This window comes from Hirundo rustica, chromosome 13 (assembly GCF_015227805.2).
Source record: "Hirundo rustica isolate bHirRus1 chromosome 13, bHirRus1.pri.v3, whole genome shotgun sequence".
NCBI classification, from domain to species: Eukaryota; Metazoa; Chordata; class Aves; order Passeriformes; family Hirundinidae; genus Hirundo; species Hirundo rustica.
In genome coordinates, this window is record NC_053462.1 from 14,518,144 (window position 1) to 14,543,699 (window position 25,556).

At 46.5% G+C, this 25,556-nt stretch overlaps 1 long non-coding RNA gene across 4 annotated transcripts; it reads left to right on the forward strand.

Moving 5' to 3' along the window:
* Positions 1 to 510: 510 nt before the first annotated feature.
* Positions 511 to 25,266, forward strand: LOC120759010 (uncharacterized). 4 transcript variants are annotated; one of them, XR_005703103.2, is made up of 7 exons: positions 511 to 730; positions 6,081 to 6,224; positions 8,240 to 8,315; positions 9,222 to 10,053; positions 13,466 to 13,747; positions 18,973 to 19,046; positions 24,771 to 25,266. It is a non-coding gene; the product is annotated as an uncharacterized LOC120759010 (long non-coding RNA). The 4 variants fall into 4 exon arrangements; XR_005703102.2 differs by lacking the exon at positions 24,771 to 25,266 and adding an exon at positions 20,456 to 21,456 and having other exon boundaries at positions 18,973 to 19,163; XR_005703101.2 differs by lacking the exon at positions 24,771 to 25,266 and adding an exon at positions 20,456 to 21,456.
* The last annotated feature ends 290 nt before the right edge of the window (positions 25,267 to 25,556 follow it).

Here is a 25,556-nt window from a genome sequence, read left to right on the forward strand (position 1 = left end):
GGTGTTCTGAGAGGCATGAGATACTGGATCTGGTGCTTAGCACAGGGCACCAGGGACTGATCCCCCACCTGATGCCACCAAGAGCAAGGCAGCTCTGCCTGGAGCACCCCACAATTCCCAGATCTCCACCTTTCCCTCCAAAAAGCTGGTGCTGTCCTGTCTGTGGCATGGGGGCAAGGCTGATTGCCTGGCCCCAGTGCTAGAGAACAGCCAGGAGCAGAGCTCCCCGCGAGCGCTGCCTGCTCATTACACTCATTATCATTATCCCTGCCTTCCCAGACGGGATGCATGGACAACCCCACTGCCTGGAGAGGATTTTGTGCACAGACCTGTGTGCTGATAGAGAGGAGAGCTGTCACGGGGAGGAGGGCAGGGCCTGGGCTTGTCTGATAGAGTGTTAATGGGTCCCAACTGGGAGATAGGCTCAGCTGGGTGCCAATTACCCTAATTGATAAGAAGCTCTGATGGGAGCCTTGGAGGAAGTTGGCTCCTCACCGACCTACTAAAGGGATGCTGTTAAAGGAAATGGTCGTTGGAGAGAGGGAAGGCTTTGGTTATTGATTTCTTTTTGCTGTTGTTGTTTCGTTGGTGTTAGGGTTTTTTAATCATGATTGGGAAATGTGCTATGAGGCAAGTGGAAGAATTGAAAAACAGAACCAAGGGAGATGTGGGTTGAGGGTTGTGCAGTGAAACAAGCAAAAGTACCCAGAAGAAGGTCTCCCAAAAGCAGGTAGGAGAAGGGAGCCTTGGCAGGGCTTCCTGATGGGTGTGTGCTTGCTCAACTACTTGTGAGGAAAAACCAGAGCTGCATCCTTCTTCTTCTGCTCTGGTTCTTTCCCAACAAGTGACTGGGGCTGGCAGAGGAGCGTGTGGAAGCTCAGGCTGTCAGGAGATGGTTCTGTGGCTCTGGCTCCCCCCTTGCTGGGTCACAGCTGCGAGAAGCAGAGCAGCCTGCAGGGATTGCAGGGGCTGCTGTGATGGAAGCTGGGGACTCTGGGGGCCTGCAGGAGGATATGGCACATCCCTGTGCTAGGATGAGGGTGCCTCTTTGGGCTCGGGGCAGCTCTGTACTGGCTGCTGTATCACACCCTGTGTCAGTGTTGTGTGGGAAAAGGGGTCAGGGAGAGCAGCTTTTTGTTCTGTGTCCCTGGGCCTGCTGGCAATGCTGATGTGAGTGATGGCTTTTGCCTGATGCTTTCCTTCCTCCTGGGACCTGGTTATTACAGTTGGAATAGATGGAAATAGGAACTTCTGGTTGTCTTGGAGTCAGGGTTAACCCTTTGTAAATAAGAAGGAAACTGAGGCATGGAGAGGCTCTGTACCAAATGCATTCCAACAAGCCTAAATTAGCTCTGTTCTGCCAGGTAAATTTGGACTGTAAACACACAAGCACATCTGGTGTTGAAGACTCTTTGCTGTTTATTCTGCTGCTGGTTTGCTGAGAATACCTGAAACTTTTCCTTTGCCTGCCAAGCTGCTCCATGGCCTCAACTCTCTGCTGAGAAGTACCTTTGGTGTCTCAGTAGAGCCCTTTAAATCCTTCCCACCAAGAGTTTTCCTTTCCTGTAGGAGGAAGGAGTGCAGCAGGCTTTGTACAGCCTTGCTGCAGCGCCAGACACTGGTAATAACCTCATTAGAGGATCCCCTCTTCCTCTTTCTTCCTCTCTAGGACCATAAAGCACTTGCAGATGTGAAGGCAGCCTCCAAGCATGGCTCACCTGCTCTTTGCAGTGCTTGGGCTTGGTGCAGCTCCAGGGAGCTCTTTAGAAAGCCCTGTAAAAGTATCAAAGGGATGATATGGATGTTCTAAACCCCTTGGATAGAGTTTTCTGGCCTAGGCTTTGTGAAAGCTTTGTTTTTCTAAGATCAGCCGAGGTACCTGGGCAGGCCAAGGGTGTGGCTTGCTCAGCACCGTGTCTCTGAGGCTTTGTACTCATCTCTGTGTTTTGTAGGGCACTGCTCAGTGATGCACCTGATCTGCATCATCTCTGCCATGTGCAGGACTTGCACTGGTTTTACCCTTTCATGCTGAGGAAGAAGGCATGTAGGGATTTGGATGCTATTTAACCCAACACAGATATAAGCTGTCAGAATTAACCTGCCAATCATTTAGGAGCTGGAAAAATGCACTTTTGTTGAAATAGTGCATGACACTTTTTTTTTTATATTGTGTCTTTGAGCTATAACTGCATGACAAATTATGGACTTAATGTGGCTTTTTTGAATCCCAGCCTTAGATGATCAATATTAGAGGCTTTTGGAAAGAGTGTCAGAAAAGCAAGGAGTGATTCTCCTCATTTTATTCTCTCAGGTGCTGGCCATAACCATATGAATTTTATCTGTCTCTGCTGGTGAAAAAGGAAAAGCACGACAGACATCAAGGAAAGCAGCACAGCCTCATCCCCAAGTGCGTGCTGCTGACTTATCAGCTTTTAAATTGCTGACAAATGACAAGCTCCTGTAATGATCTAGTTCAGAGGGTACCTTCTTGGAGAAACACAGGGATGCTCCTGGCAGGGTCATTACTGGAAGTCGTTAATCACTGATTTGATATTCAAAGCTGATGGCGAAGTCAAAGCAGGTCAGCATGCTAATGGCCATCAGCGGTGGCAACGACCAATTTCCACAGAATTATTGTCAGTGCAGGCAGCAATAAGCAGCTCAGAAAAGGCAATCTTTTATTTTTAAATGGGAGCCAGTATGGGGCGGGCTGTGGGGGCAGAATGAACTGCTGCCTGACAGGAGGCAGATTTGCTCCTAATTGGGAGAGGCGAGCAGTCAGGAGAGGTAGGGCTGTAACTCCGGGGACAAGCAGCATTTCCCAGCTGAGACCATCTGCTGTCACATTTGGCAGAGGAATTAAACGTGGCAGCGCTTCTGGCTAGCGGGAGGGAGCTGGTGTGTGCCGTGGGCGGGCATTGGCTGGGGTGAGCCTGTCCTGGGGACTGGAGAGCATCCCTGCCCCGGGGTGGGAGAGGGGCAGAGGTGTGAGCTGTCCAGTTTAAAGGTGGAAAACACGTGCTGGGAGTGCTTGAAGTCATTGCTCAGCTCTTGGCTGGGAGCACACTGTCCGGGAAGAAAACAAAAGTGTCCTTTTGTATGTACAGCTGTTTCTGGCAAGCCTAAAGGCACACCAGAAAGAGCTAGGGCAGGTTTTGGTGTGTTTTCCCCTAGTCCCAAGTGGTGCTATGGAGGAACCATCTAGAGCACGACTGCTGTGAACTGTTGGTTTGCCAACATGGATGATTTGTTTTTATTTGTGTCGAATAATTTCCTGCCCTGTCAAAACAGCTGAGTCATTTTTCCATGAATGTGAGGGGTTTTTTTTCTCAAGTATTTTGATATTTTGCTTTCTGTTTTAAACATCTTAGTGAGTGGCTTTCCCTCAGAAGTTTTCATTTGCTTTCTTTGAAGGAGAGCACTGGTTCTCACTGGGAGCACAGCGGTGCTGCAGAGCAATGATGGGTTCCTAGTCCTGTGCTCATGGGGGGGGGACTGTTGTGCTGATGGCTGCGAAAAATTGGAGCAAAAAGTCTGTCCCTGCCCTATAAATCTCCATGTCTAACTCCATCCTGTTATCTCAGACATTTTTCCCTTGGAAAAGAAAGGTTCCAGCATCATGATAGGCATGCCCATGACTCTGAACTATTGACTTGATGTATGTGAACCTAAGAGATCTCAAAGTTATTTCTCTGCAAAAGCACATGTGGTGTGAGAACAACAGCTCTGGAATTGGAAAGAGCAGGGCAAGCACTGTTTGATCACCCTGACCTTCGCCAAAGGGGGGGTTTCCAGCTGGGAATGAGGCAGGATCTTCCCCACCCCTCACTTCTCTGCCCTTGTGCCCCAGTGGCCTTTAGCTGGTGCAAGTTTTACTGAAGTGGACACACATGTACTAGGAATTGGACTTGAGAGCAGCAATTAATTTCACATAATACCTTTGCTGTCCCTGGCTTGGACCAGATTTGAACTACTGACCTGGAGATGAAAGTCACCATAGTCCCCTAATAGTCCCCCGAGGCGGGTGGGTGAGCAGCTTTCTCACTGGCTCTGCTACAAACCCTTGGCTGGGCTGTTCCTGCCTCCCTCAGGTTTAACCCTCTCCCAACCCTCTTCCTTCTCCCCACCTCCTCCAGCCCTCTGCCTGCTGGGCATGACCAGGATAAAAGGAAGAGCAATGAGAGCCATATGTGGAGCCTTTTAACCCCTCTGCTGGGGCCTGTGGTGAGCCTGGCTGGGGGGGAGTTGTGCAAATCCTGGGGTCCTCTGGGTTGCTTGAGCCTCCATTCATGGCTTTCAGGGTGCTGGATCAAGTGGGAATGTGTTTGCTGGGGAAGAATTGGGAGTGTTCAGGGGCAGAAGACCCATAAGTGGCATCCAGTTGTAGAGCTCAAGGCTGCACCTGATTCCTTTCATCTTCATGTGATCCTCATGCATCCTTAGCCTGCTCTGGTCCCCTGCATCTCTCCATGTGGTGACAATGACTGGTGGGATGTACTGGAAAGCAAATTCTCAGCATCTCTGGTGCTGCAAACAAATGGAATTGCCTTTTCCCATAACACCATCTACAATCCTCTTCCTGATGCAGACCAGGAAAAACCCTCTGACCTTGCATCTTTCAGGCAAGATGCAAGATCATCCATTTTCCTGTCCTTGGTGCTGCTGAGCCATAAACCTGAAACTCCAGAAGCTCTCTAAGACTGACATGCCCTCGGGTGGGGAGGTAAATTGAGCGTGGTTAAGTTTCACTCTGTAGCCAGAGGTTTAGAGCTGAAGCCGTCTTGCCTCCAGGACCTTCAGAAGCAGGGCTTGAAATGTATTTCTGAAAGGGGATTAGCCAAACCTGAGAGTATTCCTGAAGAGCTCCACCTGAACAGAGCAGGCAGGGAGTGCCTGTCTCATGTCTCTCACCTTGTCTCTGGTCTCCTTGGCTCCTTTTGATGTCCCAGGGCTCCTGGTCTGGCCCTGGCTTGGCTGTGATGCCCTGACTGGGATCTAGGCTGGGTAAGGAGCAAAGCAGAAGAGTGTTCCCACCTGATGGCCAAGCACTGTGAATTATCAGTAGCTTCCATCCTGTTCCCAACAACCTCCAGCAGCCTCTGGGCTGAGCAGTAACCCCTCAGCACTGGTGACTGCTCCGCTTCCCACTCGCAGCAGAGGTGCCTGGTCTGGGCTGCATCCCTTGTCGCTGTGGCTGCATGCAGGGGAGATGGGCTTCTCTGAGGTGTGTTTTATGAAGCCTAAAAGCCACGGGAGAGGAAGGAGAAGTGCACTACACCCTGGTAAAACAGCCTGATTTGGTGCTACCCATGAAGTGCTGTGGTCTGGTGAGCACCAAGAAGCGACAGGCGTGCTCTGGCAGCAGTGGGGTTTGTGCTGCAGAGAACCCCCACCCTGGAATGCAAGGGATTTTATGGGCACTAATAAATTAAACCTCATGTGTTGACTCTAAAAATGTGGTGGTAATGAACCAGCCTGGATTTACAGATAAGGGGAGCAGGGCACAGGGTAATGTGCTGGTTTCCCTGTGCTTGCAGGGCCCTCCAGCAGTGGGGGTGGGATGGCACCCAGCAGTCCATCTCACCTGCACGATGGGCTTTCTTTCCTTCAGGCTCTTGCACCTTGCCAAAATGCACCCAAATATTCTCTTCCAAAATCCTCCCTCTGATTTTCATCTTGTACCACATGGGGTACCTGTGACTAGCCTTGGGTAAGTTCCTCAGGAAAAGAGGCTTTCTGTTAACCTGGCATTCTCTGTCCAGAAATGCCTCACCACCGGAGGAGAAAAAAAAGCTCTGGAAATCAGAAAAATGCTGACGCCTCTGTAGGTCCCACTGTCTCTGTTTTCCAGAGCTGTGGCTGCTTGGCCATCCCCCTTTGGAGGGCTGGCTGCCAGATTAGTGACAGAGTTCCTGAGGAGGGGAACACGTTTCTGCAGGTCCCACGCTGGGGAGCGCGCAGGCAGGCGGGAGCTCTGCAAACCTTCCACAGCTCCTCACCAGCTGACAAGGAAACACAAGAGGCACCCTTTCCCCAGCTCATTTTGGGGTTTTTTTCTTTTTTTTTTTTTTTTTCCTTAGTCCTCTCCCTCTTTCACAGATGTCTTAAGGACTTCACTGAGTCTCACATTCAGGTTCTTGGCCCTGATGAAGCAGAAGCTGCCTGCAGGCAGCTTTTGGACAGCTGGATGAAGATGTCACTCGTCAAGCATCAGCCCTCTCCAGGTAACAAATCTTTTGCTCCTGCTTTGCAGGAATGTCTCAGTCACAGGCTCACACCTGAGGCTGTCAGCCTTCAAAGCCCCTCTCCTGGGCTGACCCCCTCCCTGCTCCTGGGACCAGGGAGGGTGAGTGCTGCACACACGTGCTGCTCTGGGGCTTGGCCCCGTGAGCCTGAGCGGGCTTCAGTCCCAGCCAGCAACACCCAGGGCACTGGGGAAATATCAGTGCAGGCCAGAAGGAGTCTCATCCCTTAGGAAGGGAAAAAGCTTCTGCATCCACCTTGGAAAGGCTCCTTGGGGTCCAGCACTGTGCTCCCTGCAGACTCCTAATCCTTCCTGCCACCTCCCATCCACCCAGCTGGGATGTTCCACTCTGCCCCCACTGCTGCCTCAGCCTTCTCCTCTCCCCTGCTGCATAATAATGATATTAATAATAAACACTCTAAACTAACCTTTTTGTCCCTTAAGGTCGGAAAGTGAAATGGGAGAGTGCAGGAAAGGATTTATGTGAGTGTGAAGGATGTTAGTTCAGGAGGTTGGTCCTGGTCAATGAATTAGTGCCCCTCAGTGTCCTGCTCCAGAGAGGTGATGAGATGACAACTCGGTCGTCCTGCTGTCATATGGGAGAAAAATGAGTGTATTTGGAGCAGGAGTGAAGGCTGACAGTCCTGGGAGGGACCATCCCTACACTGCTTGACAGCAGGACATGGGGCTGTGACTGAAGTGCCTGCTCAGACATGGGTTCGGGGTTTAGGTCCATGCCCAGTGAATTTTGGCCAGAGTGCTCCCTGAGGGATCAGGCAGGAAGGTCGCATTCCCCTTGTGTAACAGCATGAATGTGGTAACAAGGAGAGTGTTTTGCCTTAGAAATCGTGTTGCAGGGGATATGATAACTTTATTCCGCTTTCTGGATCTCCACAGGGCTTTTGGTTTGTGTAGTGTCAAAAGCAAACTCTGAGCACTGCATCTGCCTCGTGTGCTGGGCTGTGCATGGGGAATGGGCTCTTTGAAGCACTGTAATGTGTTTTTGCTGGGGAAGCCTCTCCTAGGACCAACAGGAAATATTTCTGCAGTCTTTGCCATGTGTCCCAAAGCATAAATTGCCTCCAGCACATGGGGAGGGTGCTGAAAATAGCAGCATCCAGACCTTCTTTGGAGAAAAAAAAATTACACATATATAAAGTAATGGACACATGGTAGGCAGCAGGAGAAAGGCAGTGATGGAGCCCTTCCAGGGAAAACAACTCTGTTATGGGTCGTGGAGTAAACACAGATGTCTGGAATTGCAAGTAGCCGGAGGGAGTGGAGCAGGGCTCTGTGTGCTGCAGAGGGTTTGCCTCGGGGGCAGGCTGAGACAGCAAATCCCTGCTGGGGAGTGAGCTCTGGGAGAGGCACTGCAGCCCTGCCCGGGTCTCCCCAGGTCTCCTGGCCTCTTGGCTGCCCAGGCGAGGGCTTCAGTTTTTTGTTGAGGGCAGGGAATCTATGGAATGGGGAAAAAAGCCATCAGCTTGGCCAAAGTTGTTGGGTGTTTTTATCAGAGTGAAGAGTCAAGATTTGATCTTCCACGTGTCACTGGGCAGTCCCACTTGTGCTCACAGCTTTAAACTGCGACAAAAAGGATCCTGAAAGTCAAATGCCTCATGGGTGACAGCTGGGAATGTGCCCTGAGAGGGGAACAGAGAGGAACAATCCTTCCCATACAAATCTGGGTCCTGCCACTGAGCTAACCTCTGCTGGAGAAAAATGATTTATGTTTCAGTTTCTTAGATATGGAAAACAAAAGCGAGGAAAACCCAACAATTATTTAAAAAGGAAAATAACAAAGCTGTGACGAATAGCTGTTCTACTCATTCCCTTCTGGGTGAGCAGACTGGGAGGAACACCATGATGGGCTGTAAGGGCATGGCATCGTTCTCCTTCCTCTGCTCTGTGATCTCCCTGCTCTGAGGGTTTGGCCAGCAGAAATCCGTCCATCACTTTTTAGGAATTCTCCATCACTATTTTTTGCATCTCTTGTAGTGACTGAAAAATAAGGGAAAAGAAATCTTGAAAAATACAGCTGAGAAATGTTACAAGGGCATCATCCTTTGGTTAGGTGAGTATTGGAGATACTTTAGCAGGGTTTCCTTTGGAAACTGAATTTGACTATATTTCTTAGGGAAGGGAAACCAGAGCTGCATCTGCAGAAGTGCTGTGCAATGAGACCTGGAGCAGCTCAGCTTCCTGCAGTGCAAATGGACCTGGATTCTGACCTCACCCAGGCTGCAGGCAGTTGCAGGAGGAATAAAAAGTAAATCTGGGCTTGTTGCCATGAATAATATGATGTCTTTACATCCTGACCTAATTGTATTAATTCTTCATGGCAAATATCATATGGAAGTGGCTGATTAGTAGCTAGCAATGAGAGTGGTATTGGCCATCTGGTGTGCTTGGCTTGGAAGGAAAAAAAAAAATCAGGATGAAACAAAACTGAAACACATGAGTCTTTCAGATAATGAATTAGCCAGATTCATTAAATTTCAGTTCAGATTTGTCTCTGCTGACACTTGTGCATGGGCAGGGCACAAGGCAGCGGTGTCTAGGAGGAAAGTGATCCCTTCAAGCTGATGGTGTGCAGTGAATTGTGGTTATTTTTTAAGTAAGATCCCATAAGAAACAGTGGTGCCAGCTCTGTTTTACCTGAGCTACTCCCAGGTTTGCTTTTGTTAACCTTATGTTAAGTTTCTATGAGCTTTACCCAGGGAGTGCAGCTCATTCATGAGCAAAATTAATTAAAATCAACCTTTTCTTCTGTGAGTAAAAGAAGAGTGGGAAACTGATCCTTTTCTTATGTCTTACCTTGGCAAAAGCATCTGAGCTTTGTCTGGCAAGGCAGTCATATAAATCCTTCCCTTTAAACTGTGCTCACCTCTGGCTGCACAATGACAGGCAGCTCAGAGACAAAAGACCTGTGATTTTGCTCTTGTTGATTTTTAATTTATTTTTTTCCCTTTCCCTGCAGCCCTGGGAGAAGGTGGCATGATGGAAAGGCACTCTGCACTGACCTGAGGAATGCTGCAGCTTCTCCTCAGGTTTGGCAGCAAAGATCTCCCACGAGATCTCCCGAGGCTGAGGCTCTTCTGGGGTGTGCACACTTACTGAGTGAGACTTGGCTTCACACAAAGAGATATTGGGACTTTTGCTGAAGAAATTTTGTTGTTGTTGTTGTTGGAATTAGCCAGGAGGATCCCATCTTAGTTTGGAAAACAGAGTGGGAAGTTGAAATGAGTACTCCAGGGCTCCAGGGGGATGACAGAGTGGCCGGGTTCCTTGGCTGGGTGGGGAGAGCAGCCAGGGAACCTGGGGTTGAGTCAGAGGTTCCCATCTGTGTGAGGGTTGTCCAGAGGTGAGCTTGAACTCGCTCTCTGGCCAAATGTCTTTGCTGGACTGGTCACTGAAAGACCTGGGCGTGCCAAAAGTTTGCTGTGCTCTGCAGTGCTTCCTCCTGGAAGGCTTTGGGGGGAAAAAAGTTTAATTTATTTTTGTTACCAGGGAATTTCCTGCATTGCACCTGTGCTGGAAACAAGTGAGTGATGGCAAGTTTGTTTGGATGGGAGGGTGGAGGAAAGGGGGTGAGACCTCTTGGCTTAGACCCCAGATACCATGCCTGAAGCATTTCAAACCCAGAACGCTGCTAATCCCATGCTAAATCCCTGGAATCAAGGAGGACTTGAATGCAACGTTAAGGGTGGTATAAAGGAGTGGATACATTTCTCAAGCAATTGAATTTGAAATACTGTTCAAAGACGACAGCACTGTGAATTGGCAGGAGAGCCCTGATCCCTTGGTGCCAGGTATGGTTACAGGGAGGAGCTGTGTGCCTTTGTCTTTATTCCATGTTTATTATGTACCTAATGAGCTCTGGTTTTGCTTTTAATTTAAGCCAGCCCTTCTTCCCCTCCCCACTCCTCCCCAATAATTAATGATCAACACCATAATCCAACCTGATTGCCTGACAGACAAGGAGTTCTCTACAACTGTGGCCTTTTTAACAGGCTCCTTATTAAACATTCTTACTGGATAAGCAAGCTGGGGGAGGCTGCTGGGGGTGATATATTTCCCAAACACTCCAGAGTTGCCAAAGCTCTGGACCAAAGTGTGTGTGCTCAGAGCTGTGAGGTTTGTCAGTGGCTTTACTGACAGATGCTCCTAAATGTGTGTGCCTTTGTCTGAGGGATGAGTCGATGGGCTGCTGAAAGCAGCAAGAGGTTCCAGAGTACCTTTGAGCAGTAGATGGAGATGATTATTGCAAGAAGCCATAAATTTGGGATGCTCTTGGAGGAGCCAGGCTCCTGGGACACAGCCATCACCTTGCCTCCCTTTTTAAAGATTGGACTTAATGATGTTAAAGGTCTTTTCCAGCTTCAGTGACTCTGTTCAGGCAGGTGCTGGAGGATCTGACCTGAGCATGCTGCAGGATAAAGGCTGCTGTGCTGTGGGCTAGGAGTGTGCAAACCTCCCCTTCCCAGGAGGAAGGACCTTCCCAGCCCTGCTCCACCTTGACTAGATGGGATCTTTCCCTGGATTTATTTCAATTTTAATGGTGGATTTCAGTATCTGTAGATACTAGAGCTGGTTCCAGGGAAGTATTTCATGGCTGGATGTGGTGACCCCAGTATGTCTCACTTGGACTGCAGCATTTGCTCTTGTCCAAGGTGCAGGGCTGCTGCTGGGAACTGTGCAGCTGAGCACTGGAGGGTGGCTGTTGTCAGCTAAGAGCTGGAGTGAGGCTTTCCTATTTGTCTTACTTGAAGACACAGATGGGAATCACTCTTGATCATTGACAAAATCTGTCTGGGTTTGGAACCAGTGACCTGCAGGTCAAAGGCTTTTTGCCCTTTGCAGTTCCTGCAGAGCTGAGGACATTGAACTGCAGCCACACCTGGTTTTCAGTGCCTGCTGCTTTGGGAGCCCAGTGTGCAGCTCTGAGTGTCCCCTCCTTGTCACACTTCAGCTTTTCACACTGTATTTTTTGAGGCTAACAAAGTGGCATGGAGACCAGCAAGCCATGTGACTTGAGATGCATCAGAGCACGTTCTTTCCTCCCTCACCTTCTTCCCAAATTGTTGTGGCTTGTGTAAAGCTCTGCCTAATGGTGGACCAGCCCATCACCTCCTGCAATCCCCCTCAGATATCCTCTCATGAAATACAGACCATAGATGCTCTCCACTCCCTGCCAACCTTTTCCTTGTGTAGCTCTTTGGGAGCTGGTGATTTGTGCCCTGAGGCAGCACCTTGGTGATACCCAAAGGGGGGTGGCCAGTGAGGCCAAACTCGTGTGTAATTCCATTTTTTGGCTGGATGGTGTGATCTAATGGACAGCAGGCGTTGTGTCCACACTGCTGCTTCCAGCAGCAGCTCTAGGATCCCTCTGTTTCCCAAGGAAGTGGCTCTTTATTTCTCCTATGGGCTGCTGGTGTTTGTTCATTACTAATCTAAAAATAAACAGCATCTTGCTTAGGAGGGTGTCTTTGCCAGCTGATTATGGGGAACCTAAAATATACTGAACTCTGATTCATCAGGGCATGATAAGGTTTGATCCTTTTATAACTGGCATGTGGAGGACTGCTTTATAAATATCACGTGATTAATGTGACACAGAAGTTATAATTAATAGCAGCATCCCATGTGATGGGAAGGGTGAATGCAGGCAGACACCTTTCCCACCCTGTCTGAAACGTGTTGAGGCAATAAAGCAAGTGTTAAAAATACACCTGGCACGGCACTGCATTTAACAACTGCTACAGAATGAACCTGAAATAAAAATATAAGCTTCCATTGATGAAAAAAATAGGGGTAATGATAATAAGCAAGTGACCTCAGCTGCAATGGGTGGCACTGTGCACATACACATAATTATAGAAGTGATTTGCTTAGCATTGATGGTGTCTGAGGTAAAATCACCCCGGGATTTTACCACTGGGGAAGGTCTGTGCAAAGCAAAACAGGGACCAGCACTTGCTCACTAGATTTAGAGTTGCCCTGAGCTTTGGATAGTCTCTGCAGCTGCTCAGCCTCTGGGGGCCTGGAATGGTTTCTGCTACCTGCATTTTCCACATGTTTACTGAGACCAAGGCAGTGAGAAACTCCCACCTCCAGGGATCACCAGGCTATGCAAATAGATGCTTGCAACCACCTCATATATATGTTTGTTCACTTATTCCAGCGTTAGCAGGACCCAAATGCATTGTTTTCAAAACAATCCTTGCTTCTCTCCATCAGTTTTACTGCTTCCAAATATGTTCTGTGCCTCTGCTCAGCAGTAGGTAGTTATTTAAAACAATACATTTCTCTTCTGTGCAGTGCTTTCTCAGAGGTCTTGGCTTGCTCAGGATTTAACTAGGCTTTAGCATGCAAATTTAATGTGTAGTTGTGGCATACTTAGGAATAATTAATATAGAGGGGTTACTGGTGAACTGGTGCTGGGGACAGATTTGTGAGGCCAACCCCAGCAGTGATTTTCTTTAAACGCTCAAGCTAATGATGGGTTTGATGTGAGAGTGCCTAGTGACATTTACTAGTGGGAGGAGGTCAGGAGTATTTATATTTTGGATGTGTGTGGTGGGAAGTTTTTTTGGTTTTGTTTTTTTTTTTTCCCCCCTCTTCATTTTTTTTTTCTGTTCCCAAGTTTCGCAGCTGTGGTTGGATTTACACAAAGCAAAGTTGCAAGTTTGCAGGGTTCCAGTTCCTTCCCTCACCAGAGACCAGAATGGCAATTCCAGCAACACCCTGGGAAAGGGGCTGGGGCATTTCACCTGGGGCATTTCACCTGTGGCATGAGGGCAGATGAACTTATCAATTCTTGGCTAAGATGTGGCAAATATTGCTGTATCTGCTACAGCATGGAGCCTCTGTTAAACTTGTCACAGAAGGCTGGAAATGCATGGGGGTGCAAGAGTCAGCTCTTTTGGTATCCACAGAAGCTGGCTGGCCCTTGTTCACTGCAGTCCCCTTCTGGAAGCACAGTGTAAAATATTTAGGAATTATTTGTAAAATGTTTAAAAAAAAAAAAAAAAGGGAAGCTGCAAGTTCCCTTTTAAACCTCAAAGAGGAGGGAATCCCTCTTCTTTTGGGGTGCAGACTGGTTTGTTACAGAAAGGGATTGGGAATAAACCTTCCCTGAAGCAGCTGGGGCTGATCCCCATCAGTCAGGATGCAGGACCAGATGGTTAGATCTCTTGTGACAATTCTATTTTTTATTTACAGTAAAACACACTTTTAATTAAGGAGAAAAAAAAAAAAAGTAGCGAATTCTGCTGTGAAGAAATGTAACGAAAATGAAAAACTCCTCTATTCTGAGAAGCTCCCTGCCCGTTTGAATGCTGTATCAATGGGAATACCTGATGAGGAGTAAGAAGATCAAGAAGGGAAAGCGTCAACTCTTTCGGCTTTCAGGGACCAGCAGAAATGCAGAGAGAAATTGCTGATAGTTGATATATTGACCAGTTTTCATTATAACTTCAGAGTTTTCTTCAGCTGAAAGAGAAGGTATGATATGTCTTGATTAGATGAAGTGTCATCTCAGTGTTGAATTAATTACATAGAACATGGGCAAGGACTTGGTATTGTATTAATTTGGCTGCTCTGGAGAAAACATCAATAGGCTGTGGATGACAGCTTCATGCTCTGTCAGCTTCTGCCTAGGATCTCACAGCTCCTCACAAGTTCTGGTGTGTTAAGCTTGGTAGAGGCATTAAAATTTCCCTTTTGTACAAGCTAGAGCAGCACTAAGAAAACTTTCAGGCTTTCCTCCTGCAGTTCAAGGCAAAGTGAGTTTGTTACACATTAGTGTGGAGGACTGGATCCTAAATAAACCACTGAAGACCTTTGTGGTCTCTGCCAGCTTGCACAGGATTGGTCTCAGAGATGGAGAGAAAAGACCAGATTTCCACATTATTCAGTGCTGAAGATTTTAAATTCATTTAAATGAATGTTGAGTTGCTCCCTGCCTGGTGCCTGATTAAGACCCAGCTACAGCCAGGGGTTGGCAAAGATCAAGATCGCTTTTACGAGCAGGGATTGACTCAAGTGAGTTGTGACGGTCTGCTTTTCTGGGAAAGGGCAGTTATAACCCAGGAAGTTCTGATGTGAAAATTATTTTGGCAGATATGCTCTTTTTTTTTAAATGATTTATGCATGCAAAAGCAATAGTGAAGATAAGGTGGTGGGAAAGGTGAAGCAAAGCATGAATCTCTTTGCGTAGGATTATGTTTTGTTTCAGAGATGTGCTCAAAGAAAATTTAAAGATATTCCCTGGATTTGCCACCACATTTAGTAGGTCATTTCAGGCTTGAGGAGAGGATTCCTGGATCTTTGTAGAAGGGCTTAAGATCTGCCTTTATGAAAGACCCCATGGGCAGAGATACAATGACAGGTCTACAGCCCTGATTTGGGTAGCGCTTGGGGCAGGGCAGGATAATAGCGGTGGTTCACTGCCTGCTCAACCCCTCACCCTCCCACAGAGATGGCCAAAAATGTTCTGTTCCTCACCAAGGTGCAGAGCTCTCCCTCCCAGGCAGTGTCTGAAATCACCACGGTGGTTGCTGGCAGCGGCTGGGGGAGGTTTTACAGCACAGACGTCGTTTTATGGTTATTATTTATTTTTACGGTTCATTGGATCAAGGCACCCCAATTTGCTTCGTGGCTCTCCGAAGTCAACAATTATCAGGCAGCTGTTAATTGGGGCTGGATCAGAAAATCAGCAGCCTCCTATCACTGAAAATGTCGGTGGTGACATTTCTGACACCTCCAAAATCAATGGCAACGAGCCCGACGACACTGAGGACACCAGGAACACGCCCTGCTCTCCTATCCCCATCTCCAGTGACAGGTCTGCAATTGCAGAATTAAACCTGATTTCCACACTGATAAAAGCTAATGAAGCATGGAGGAGCATCATTAAGCCGTAAGCTGTTTTTGCATTAGGAAGGATCCATTGGGGTTGTTTTTTGTTTTGTTTTGTTTTTTTTTGTTAGTGGTTGTATAACTGAGTGATTGTTTTGGAGAATCCAACCTTTGGATAAGGATGAGAGAAAAGGGGAGACAGACAAAAGATAAGGGGAAAAGAAAGAATGACAGCATCCTTAGAAGAAAAGGGAAAAGGTTAAAAGGATTAACTTTTTGGACAACATTTCTTAAATTTCAAATTCTTGCAAAAGTAGCAAAAAATTGGAAAATAAAATGTAGACTAGTCATAGTTTGGTTCCAAACCTCCACCCCCTCAATGACAAAAAAAAAAAAAAAGGTCAGACAATTTTTGGTCTCAAGACTTTTGAGTTCTGGTTGAGTTTAAGCCTTTAAGTGAAGTTAACCTTTTAAGCTAAATTTCATTTTCTATCTGTTTCTATGAGGCAAAATCTTAAAAAATAGCATTTTGCACCTGCTCTAACAGTGGCAGAGACCAAAATGTGCTCCATGATCCTTGCTGTCCTTGCTGCCACCTGTCCCATGGCTTCCAGGTGGCAGATCCTGCAAACCTCGTGACAGCTGCAGTGTAGGAGGGGCAGGAGCTGGATAAATCCAACCTGTTTATTCCGCAGGCTTGGGTGGCAGGTCACGGGCATTTCTCTGAGCTGAGCAAACAACTGACATATGTGCACTGAGAACAATTTCAAAATGTGCATGAGATAGATTTTAAATAATAAGACGCTGATGTTTTGTGCTGTTTTTTTGGTTTTTTTTTCCTGATCTGCTCACATGCCATGCAGGGAAGTCGTAACTCCCTGTCCAAGCTGATTCCCCAGCCCTATATTTCACCTTCCTTTTGATGACTCTGTCATTTTAAGCCTTCAGATAATAGGCCATCATTCTCAGAGTTGCTATTATATTTTATTAATAGGAAAGGGGGGTGGGGGCAGAATTATTGTCAAAAACTCTGAAAGATTTGCACTTGGAGCACTCAGAGCTCTCGAAAAGGGCAATTCATTCAGCTGCCTTGCTTGATGGATGCACATCCCATCTCTTGCTCCTCACTTTTCCAGGTCCTACCAGCCTCTGTGAGCCATGGGGACAGATCCCATCCCAGGCTGGTGGCAGGACAGCAGTTTGGTGTCCCAGGAGTCATCCAGAGGGGGATCACTGCCAGCTGCAGCCGTGGGTGCTGGGGATGGAGGCTGGGTGAGCGCTGGTGGCTGCAGCCCAGAGGAGCTGGGTTCTCCTCTCACATCTGTGCGTGTGGGTGTGTGTACACGTACAGACAGCCAGAACAAGTCTGTTCCTGTTTGGGAGATCAGTGTCAAAAGTGTATTTTGTAAGAGCTGGCCAGGCTCCTGTTTCCACATTACTAACCAAAAGCAGTTAGATGGGGTTGTTTGTTTTTTGGGGTTTTTTTGGGGTTTTTTTTTTTGGGTGCCTCTGCTTTTCCAAATCACTGCATGGCTGTGTCTGTCCCTTTAGAAAAGGGAAGGATGTGCTCCAGAGCCTCTGTGGAGGTATGCCAGCAGCTCATCCCAGTTTGGTGGGGTTGGGCATCACATAAGATGGTGGCCAAGGTGTGACTGCAGCAAGAAGGGAAGGAAAAACCTTTGCTGGGGGATGGGGACCATTTGCAGAAAGGTTTCTGCTCCCCTGGTGCTTACAAGAAAGGGATGAGTACAGACATGTTGGATCCAGCTGTGTCTCTCCCTTTGTGTCTGTACAAATTGCACCTTCTCCAACCTTTCAGAAACACAGGACAAGGATTTTTTTTTATTATTATTATTTTTATCCTGAAGTGCCTGAGCACCTGAGGCTGAAAATCCTCTTCTCTCTTCTGCCTCCCCTTTTTCTCCTTCATTCATTATCCTTGGTGGGGAGTCAGCTGCTAATTGCAGTGTCCTGCATGTGTCCACCATTGCCCAGTGAAAAGCATCTTCTGGGGGTGTTTTAAGCACTGTGATACAGCTGGGATGGGGAAAGCAGTAAGGTGTGGTGGAGGAAAGTGGCTTTGTGGCTGATCTGCCTCTGCTAGCAGGAGGAGGAGGAGGAGAGGAAGGGGAGCACGGCTTGCTCCAGCCTCTGCACAACCCATCCTGCTGCTCTGGAGCTGTGGCATCTGGGGAGAGGGGGACAAACAGCAAGAGGTGGGCCTGAGGGGAAATAAGACACCTGTGGTGGGAATCAGCTTTTAGTTACTAGCCATTGCCTGACTGGTTTGGGTTTTTTCCTTGTGTTTGACACATTTTTCTCCCGCTCGCTTTTCTGTCAGACCCAGAACAAATGGTGTTTAATCTGCAGCTAGAGCCCACAGCTGGGATAAATGTATGCATTCCTGCACCTTCGACTAGCTTTAGGTATTTGTCTGGGGGAGCAAAAGTGCTTCCATATTCTTGGATAAGGGTGGTGCATTTTATGGAAAGGAGGCATATAAATTCATTGCTGCCTATGACAGCAGTGGCAGCTGATCTTATTAGTCCTGCTGTATCCTGAATGGTCTGCTGCAGTCACCAAGGTGCTGGTTTAGAGTCTGGAGGAGGGTGCTGCACTCTGGTCTGTGGCAGCAGGAGCACGGGTGGGCTGTAAAAATCCCCTGTGGCCAGTTCTGGGGTGGGGGGTGCTGGAAAATGTCACCCAGTCCATGCTCTGAGCTACAGGGGGTGGTTCTGCCTTTACCTCATGGTGGAGTGGGGGAATCACCATCCCTGGAAGTGCAAAACCCAGGCAGATGTGGTGCTTGGGAATGTGGGGGAGTGGTGAACTCACAGTAGTAGCCCAGTGCTGGGCTAATGGTTGGATTTGGTGATCCTAGAGGTCTTTTCCAGCCAAAATGATTCCATGATTGTTAATGCAAAGGCTTCACCGCCATAAACCAACGCTGACAAATTGACAGCCAGTATGGAAAGATTTGAAGATGATCTTTCCTAGAAGAAACACTCCCCAAGCATTGTTACTGACAGAATTGGAAAGAGAAATGGGATTTCTTGACTCCCTGTTTAATCTGCAATCAACAGATTCAGCTGTTGAAAGAAATCAGTTGGGAAGTCAGTGGGTGCTTTGATATTTTAGCTGTTCATTTTCAGTGGTTTTTGTTGTGTCCTTTTAAATCATGAACTTCAAAAATTCCTGGTTGGCTATGAACACTGTGGTCTGACTTTCAAAGCTGCTGAGCTGTTAAGAACATTTTGAAAATTAGAATAAGGACTTTGGGTGCACAAATATATCCTCAGGAGCCCTGATTTAAGCACTTGAGTTTGCATACTTTGTTTATATAATCTGCACCTTTAAATTAGGAAAACAAATACAATTGCTGCTCACCACTATCATTAATCCAAGCAATTTGAAGATAGTTTATTTTGTAATGAATTAGTCAATTAATTCTGTTTGTTAATTCACTCTTCTGTTTGTTAATTCACTGTTGCAAAATATCAGGCTAAAGAAATTTTCTGTACATTAGCACAATAAATCTTAATTTGTTACTGCTGTTCTCTAAGTAACCCGCAGCCAGCAGAAGTCACATTTATTTATTATTTCCATTTGCTCTGGTAAAGTCCAATTCTTATGCAGTTTCTTCTGTCTCTCTGCTGATTCTTTAATTTCTAAGATCCCATCACTTCTGGAGATGAGATTCCAAAGGTCTTTGGGGAGAGTTGGTTTGTATCCTGAACTCAGGAGCAAGTGATGCAGGTCCCAGTTTGAAAAAAGGAACTGCTGACACTAATTATTTTTGTTGCTTGTTTATCTCTTGATGGTTTCTACAATCCAATTAAAATCATTAAAATCACTGCTGTTCCTTGCAGGTGGCATGGATCTTCATTTGGATTTCAGGAGACATAAACAACAGCAGCTTGTGAAGACAACGCTCCTGTGAAGGGTAAAGTCACTTTTGAAAATTCACCATGAAATTCACTTTTGTTCCAAAAAATAAAATGAAAAGAAATGCAGAGACTGTGGAGTGATTACAAGCCTCCAGCAGTGAAGATTTAAGATGGTAAATATTGTAACACTTTTAATAACCCTTATATCATGACTCTGTTTTAATGATACTGAATAAATTTGGCCTTGAATTACCAATAATTTCTGAGAAAACCGTCGAGAGAATGTGCCTAAAAATGTGCTTTTAGAAAAAAATACCGTTTAAAAAAAAAAAAGAAAAGAAATCACCATCCACTTTCAAATGGTCCCCTGAAAAAAACCCCTATCTTTAAATGTCTGAGGGCAATTGGCATAGTGATTTAAAGCTGGGCTGGAGAGCTGCAGGCTGCATGTGGGTGCTAGCAGTGAAACGAGAGGGAACGTGGAGGCTGAGCTGTGAGACAGAGATTGCTCTAATGAAAGGCGTCACGGTGACACTGCATGAACTTAATATTTAGGCAGTGACGTTTGCACTCCACCAAGAACCCAAGGGAGGCAATTAGGAGGGCTTGCAGAAGGAGGGAATCATTTTACCTGTCAGGTTTGTAAGTGGGCAGCTCTGTGAGTGTGTGTGAATAGTTGTGTGTGTGTGTGAAGGATCCCGGAGTTAATGAAGTAGAGAGGCTTGGCAGGGACTGTCAAGCCTGTGGTTAGAGGTGGGGAAAGAGCTGTTTCCAAACCCACAAGATTTATTTCTGGAGCTGCTGGGTAGGTGGGAGGCAAAGTTAGCCGGCTTTACCCTTCAGGGCTTTCATCTGCTTTAAAGCCAGTTGAAAATATTTCTAAGTGTAGCAGCAAACAGGTGAGGTACCTAAGTACATCTTACAGGTGGCTCCTGTACTTTTTTTTTTTTTCTTCCCCTCCTTGATTTCTCAGGCTGTGACTAAGGAGCCATAGGTAGAGAAGGTTCCTAACTCAGTGCTCACAGAGCTCCCAATGGTGCAGCTCTGCCCAGAATTATCCTGACAAACCAGAGCTTTCCTTTCGGGGTGGAAAATTGGATGGTGCTGAGCTGGTGTTAAGAGCTGTATGAAAACGGTCCTTGCTCCAGGAGCTTGCTGATACCAGCACTGGTATCATGTGCAGCACTGGTGCATGAATGTTCCTGTGCTCACAGGAAGGTTTGGCTGAAGTCTGATCTCAGCTTTGTGGCCAACGTGGTCTTCAGTGAGTGGTGAGCCCCAGATCTTCCATCTCATTGCTCTTAGGAGTTGTGGATCTACAGTATTTTATATCCCAGGCAGATAAAGCTGATGAGTGTCACCAGAACTCCAAATCCAGAGTCCTTTTATTACCAGATTAATGATTGTCCATTTGGATGTGTGGGGGTGACATATTTCTTTTTCTTCTTCTTTCCTCCCTCCCCAGACAAACTCTTCACCCTATTTCTGTGCTTCCCTGAGGCACATCTGTGATCCCTGCTGTGGAAGAGGGCAGTGGGGACAGGACCTCAGACATAAACAAGACTTCAAACAGCCTGAACCATCTGAGGTCCCTCCCTGATTGCTTCTAGGACCAACCCCTACTGCAGGCACTGGAAAGAATTTCAGATTAGCAGCCAAACATCTCAGGAACTTGGTTCTGGTGCCCTGAATCAACCAGCAGTGATGGGTGCAGGTGTCATTGCTTCTCCTCAGTGCCCACAAAGGCACCTGCCCTACCTCTGCCAGAAATCATTGGCCAAAAGCAGTTCAGAGAATCACGGAATATCCTGAGATGGAAGGGATCTACAAACTGTTGGTGTCAATACGTGGATCAACTACTGCCGCAGAGGGAATTTATCATCAAGCAGCTCTTTGAGCTAACACCCTTCTGTGACTCTTAGGCAGTTATTTTTGGGGGGAATATATATGAACTAGGGCTTAAAAACTTGGCTTGAGCTGAGGGCAGAGAAGACGCCTCACTTAGCCTGAGGAATGCTTTTGACAGAGACACGTTGTCGTCACATCTCTTGGCTGGGAATAAGTTGTACCTTTCCTGCAAATGGAAATATTTCTCTGAAGTTCAACAGCTGCAGGAACAGCAACTTGTCTCTCGATCACGTTTTCGGTTTGAAAACCCATTTCTAGTCCAGCAGCGAGGAGAAAGCCCAAAGCTCATTCAAATGAGCTTTTTAATGGAAAAAGTCACATTAAATCTAAACCAATTCCATGATCTTGTCTGAATCATGGTTTTTTAAAGACTGGGGGCTGAGGCTGCAGTTAACATTGCCTTAGCAATGCTCAGTACTTATCTGTGAGCAGAAAGGTAATGGTGGGGAAGGGCTTCTGGTGTTATTTTTCTAAGGTCCTGATCATTTAGCTATTTAACTTGGGAAGCAGGACTATCTCTGGCTGACTCTTATCACCCTTTCAGCGAGGCAGATAGCAGCCAGCACATTACTCAGCGTTACCCCGTGGATATCTGGTGTCTGAGTATGTGTTACAAAGCGTGGCAGCCAGAACAGTGAAGCCTCTCAGTGCTGGGCACAGAGAAGTGGCTTCAACCCCTCATGGTAAGAGGTGGATGGATTTGTCCTCTGGACTTGTCCTCAGCACCTGAGAAACCCTCTGTGGCTCTGCTCTGTTGTCACTCAATTCTTTACCTCTCCTGGGGACTGAAGGATGGGGAGGGGATATAATGTGATATAGGAAATTTTCTTAACTTGCTTTATAACTGCAATAATAATATGGGCAATTTTATTTATAGTTGGAGAAGGACTTTCATTTTTTTTCCTATCTCCTGCTGTCTTCTCCCTGACAGCTGGCTGTGAGGCACCAGGGAGAGATTTAACCTTTTACTGGTTCTTTGCAGCTTTGTCTTCCCCACAGGGTTTCAATGTGGGTAGCTTCTGTGGGAATTTTTTTCTTTTTTCCTGTTTTGCAGATGGAAAAGAGAGACATGCAGTTCAGAGGCGTTTGTAGGGAGCCTTCTGACTTGAAAGAAAACCCTCAAACCTCCCCAAAATAACTTGTCGAACTCTCTCCATGCCTTCTGGTGGACCTTATGGATTTTCAGATGCTTGTGGTGTATAAAAGTGAAAATGGTCACTGCAGGGGTTGGAAAGCCTGGAGAGCCACGAGGCTGGGTTGGTAGGAAGAAGGTCCAGGCTGCCCTTGCTCACTGGGATCTGACACATCCCACACTGACCAGGGTGACTGAGAAGCACCCATGGCTTTGTTTGATCACCCTTAAATCTGTCCCAGTACAAACTGGCCCTTTAACAGGAACCCACTGGTATGAGGGGAGCAGAGACAGCGAGGAAGTAATATTGAGTCACAGCAGTCAGGAAGGATCAAAGATTGGCTATTTTTGACACACAAAAGGGTAAGTGATGCTGAACTCTCTCTAGGCTGATTCCAGCTGAACACAAAGCATTTTAACCTCTTAATCCTCACTTCTGAATTATAGCCCCGGCACTGAGGGCTTTGTGGCTTTTTGGAGATCCTCTGCTGCGTGTGACCCTCGTCCCAAGCAAATAACACACACCCCTGGCTGCTGCACAGCGCGTGTTGAGTGTTGAGCGTGGTGTTAATGCTGCAAACTCTGGGTTTTCACCTCCCTCACTGACCATAAGTGGAATTCATAGGAATTTTTACTGAGAGAAGCAATCAGGTTGGATGAGACTTGGAGCGACCTGATTTAGTGGAAAGTGTCTCTGCCCACGGCAGAGAGGTTGCAATAACGTGATCTTTAAGGTCACTTCCAACCCCAGCCATTTTCATGGTGATCTATGAACTGTGGATGTAATGTCTAATTTCCCATTTGGATTTGTGGAAGCAGAACCCCAGTTTCAGCTCAGCGTCCTGAGGACAGCCCTAACCTCCCTGAGCATCCCCTCAGAGAAGCTGTTCCTGGGCCCTCCTCTGTCATCTTCCCACCTTGGCCATTCATGTATCCCCTCTCCAAATCCTGAAAGGTTCCTCTGTGCTTCCCAGCTCATGGACTGCTGTTCTCTATGAATCCACGTCTGCTGATTGGAGATGTGAAAGCACTATTTCGGTTTGAGCCTTGTTTGTATTATTTTTGGTTTGCATATTTGGGCTTGACATAAAACCCAGCAGAGAGACATTTGCTCAGCCAAGGCCATTTCTGCATTCACTGCAGATGAGCGTGGTGCTCCAGGGAACCAGTTTTATTCCAGGCCTTGCCAGTGATTCATTTCTGGATGCTGCCTGCCTGATTCCCTCTGGGCCTCGGTTTCCTGTTCTGTAAAATGGAGATAATACCCTTTCATGGCACAGGGCTGCTTTGAAGCCTTTACAAAATTACTCTGATGTGTTTGGATGAAAGTTTCTACAAAGCAGATTTAAAAAAGCATGCAGCTCTCATTGAGGGGTTTGTATGGAGTGATCAGGACCCCAGAATTACTTCCCAGGATGAATGTGTCTGTGTTGAACTGTCAGACAATGCTGAACACTGAAACAATATTCATGTAACTCTTCTAAAAGCATCCACTGTTGGTGCCCATGGCAGGGTTTGCTGCTATTCATTCTTTTTGTTTATTTTATGTAAATCCTTTTTCCTTCTCATTGAAAACAAACAAAAAAGGGGATGACCAAAAAAAAAAATTTTTTTTTTTGCTCTATAAGGCCCATAAAATTGATTCATCTTGAAGAAGTTTTTAGCAGGACCAACCCTCTTTGCCTATCTATGTGATTTTAAAAGAAACCCTCCTCTTTCTCCTGACTGTCATATTATGGGGAGGAAAAATACCCTGACAGCAGAAATGAAAGGGATGCAGAATTTTTGTCTCCTTGCCTTTCTCACTCCGGTCCCTTTATGTGCTCTCCCACCGCCCCCTCCTCCATCACCCTCCCTCCTGCTCTGCCTCAGTTCCCATTGAAATGTCAAATGCAGCAGTTGTCTGCGAGTGAAAGAGGGACTCCCTGGTGGGAACAGGCTGCCCTTCTAACCTGAAGGCCTTGGCTGTTCTCTTCTCCCCTTTTTGGTGTTTCCCATCCCACTTTCTCAGCAGATGTTGTGTGGGGCAGCACAGGCTGTAAAGGAATGAGTTTCTTTTCACCTGGCCATGTGAATGGGCTGGCACAGAAACCCTGGCTTATTCTCTCAGACTCTGGCAACAGCTTACACAGAAAGAGATTGTTTCGAAGAGCTGTCTCTTTTCTTTTCTTTCCCTTTTTTTTTTTTTTTTTTTTTTTTTTTTTTTTATGAAGATAGAGTAAAAGGCAAGGCTGAGAGATGCTGGCTGTATTTTAAGCTTCCTCCTTGGGTGCCAAAGGAGTCCTTGGAGTTTTGTTGCTGCTACTTTTGTTCCTTTTATAGTTTCCATTCAAGCCCCAGGCTTTCAGCTTCTCTTTGTCTTAGTCCTACTTTTCCCAAGCAGTTGACATGAGAATTAGTTCAGAAAGATGGTGGAGGTTCATCCAGGAGCATTGCCCCATTTTAGTCCAGGGCTGTAGTTTTTGACTCTTTGATGGAAATTTGGAAAAGGGTGACATTTCCCATGTTATTGCAGGGAAAATATTTAGTTTCAGATGAGCTCTGTCTGCAAACATGTGACAAAGGTGTGCAAAAATGCACAAATTCAATCCTAATGTTGTGTTTTGTCACTGTGCTACTTAAGGTTGGAGAGGCACCTTAAAAGTGGAAGAAATAGGGGGGGTGTGAGTTTTCACTTTTTCTGTCTTTTTTTTTTTGGCTCCCTGTTTATCTGTTTAATGTGGCTGGTTGTTTTCTGTAGGCTGCCCTCTCTCCCTTACCAAGACCTTGGACATCTTAGAGTTGGTGAATTGAACCACACCAGAAAGGCACCCAGAAGAGATGTTCCCTCCCTTGCTTGGATGTCTTTGCTTGGCACCTTCAGACCACTGTAATTTATCCAGCTCACTTTTGGCCACGTCTCTGTGCTCTGAGCCCAACTCATTAGATCTAAACTTTATATGTATTCAAGAGAAAATTGTGTGCAATTGTGAATAATTTGATTTCTGGTGTGAGAAACACACACGCCGCTGATCCTGAGAAATGGAGCTGTCGTTTGCTGATTTAACGAGTAAATAATGAGTTATTCTGAAATACTGTAGGGATATTATGCCAATGGTTCTCTTTGGGTCTTTATACACATTTTAACTCCAGTTGTTTTTTTTATGTTGTGTGTGCGTGTGGTTTTTTTAAAATCTGAAGTTTATTTTTGCTGTGGTGCTTGGAAAGCTGTAAATGATCCACAAGGAATTAACAGACAAAAGTCCCTGGCTCTGCTCCACCCTATTGAAGTTGATGGCAAAACTCCCATTGAATTTGATGGAAGTAACAACTAGGCCCTGTGAGAGTAAACAATAAATCAGCTTTATAATCACAATATTTCTCTACATCCTGTTCTTAGGTGCTTTCTGTGGCAGAGGTGTTAGGTGCTTGTGTGCTGATGAAAGGCACAGACAAATCACGAATATCCCAGGTGAAACACAGGCTTGCGAAGGTGAAATTTCTAAATTTGAAAGCTTTGGGTAGGCTTCACCTTTCAGGCAGCATT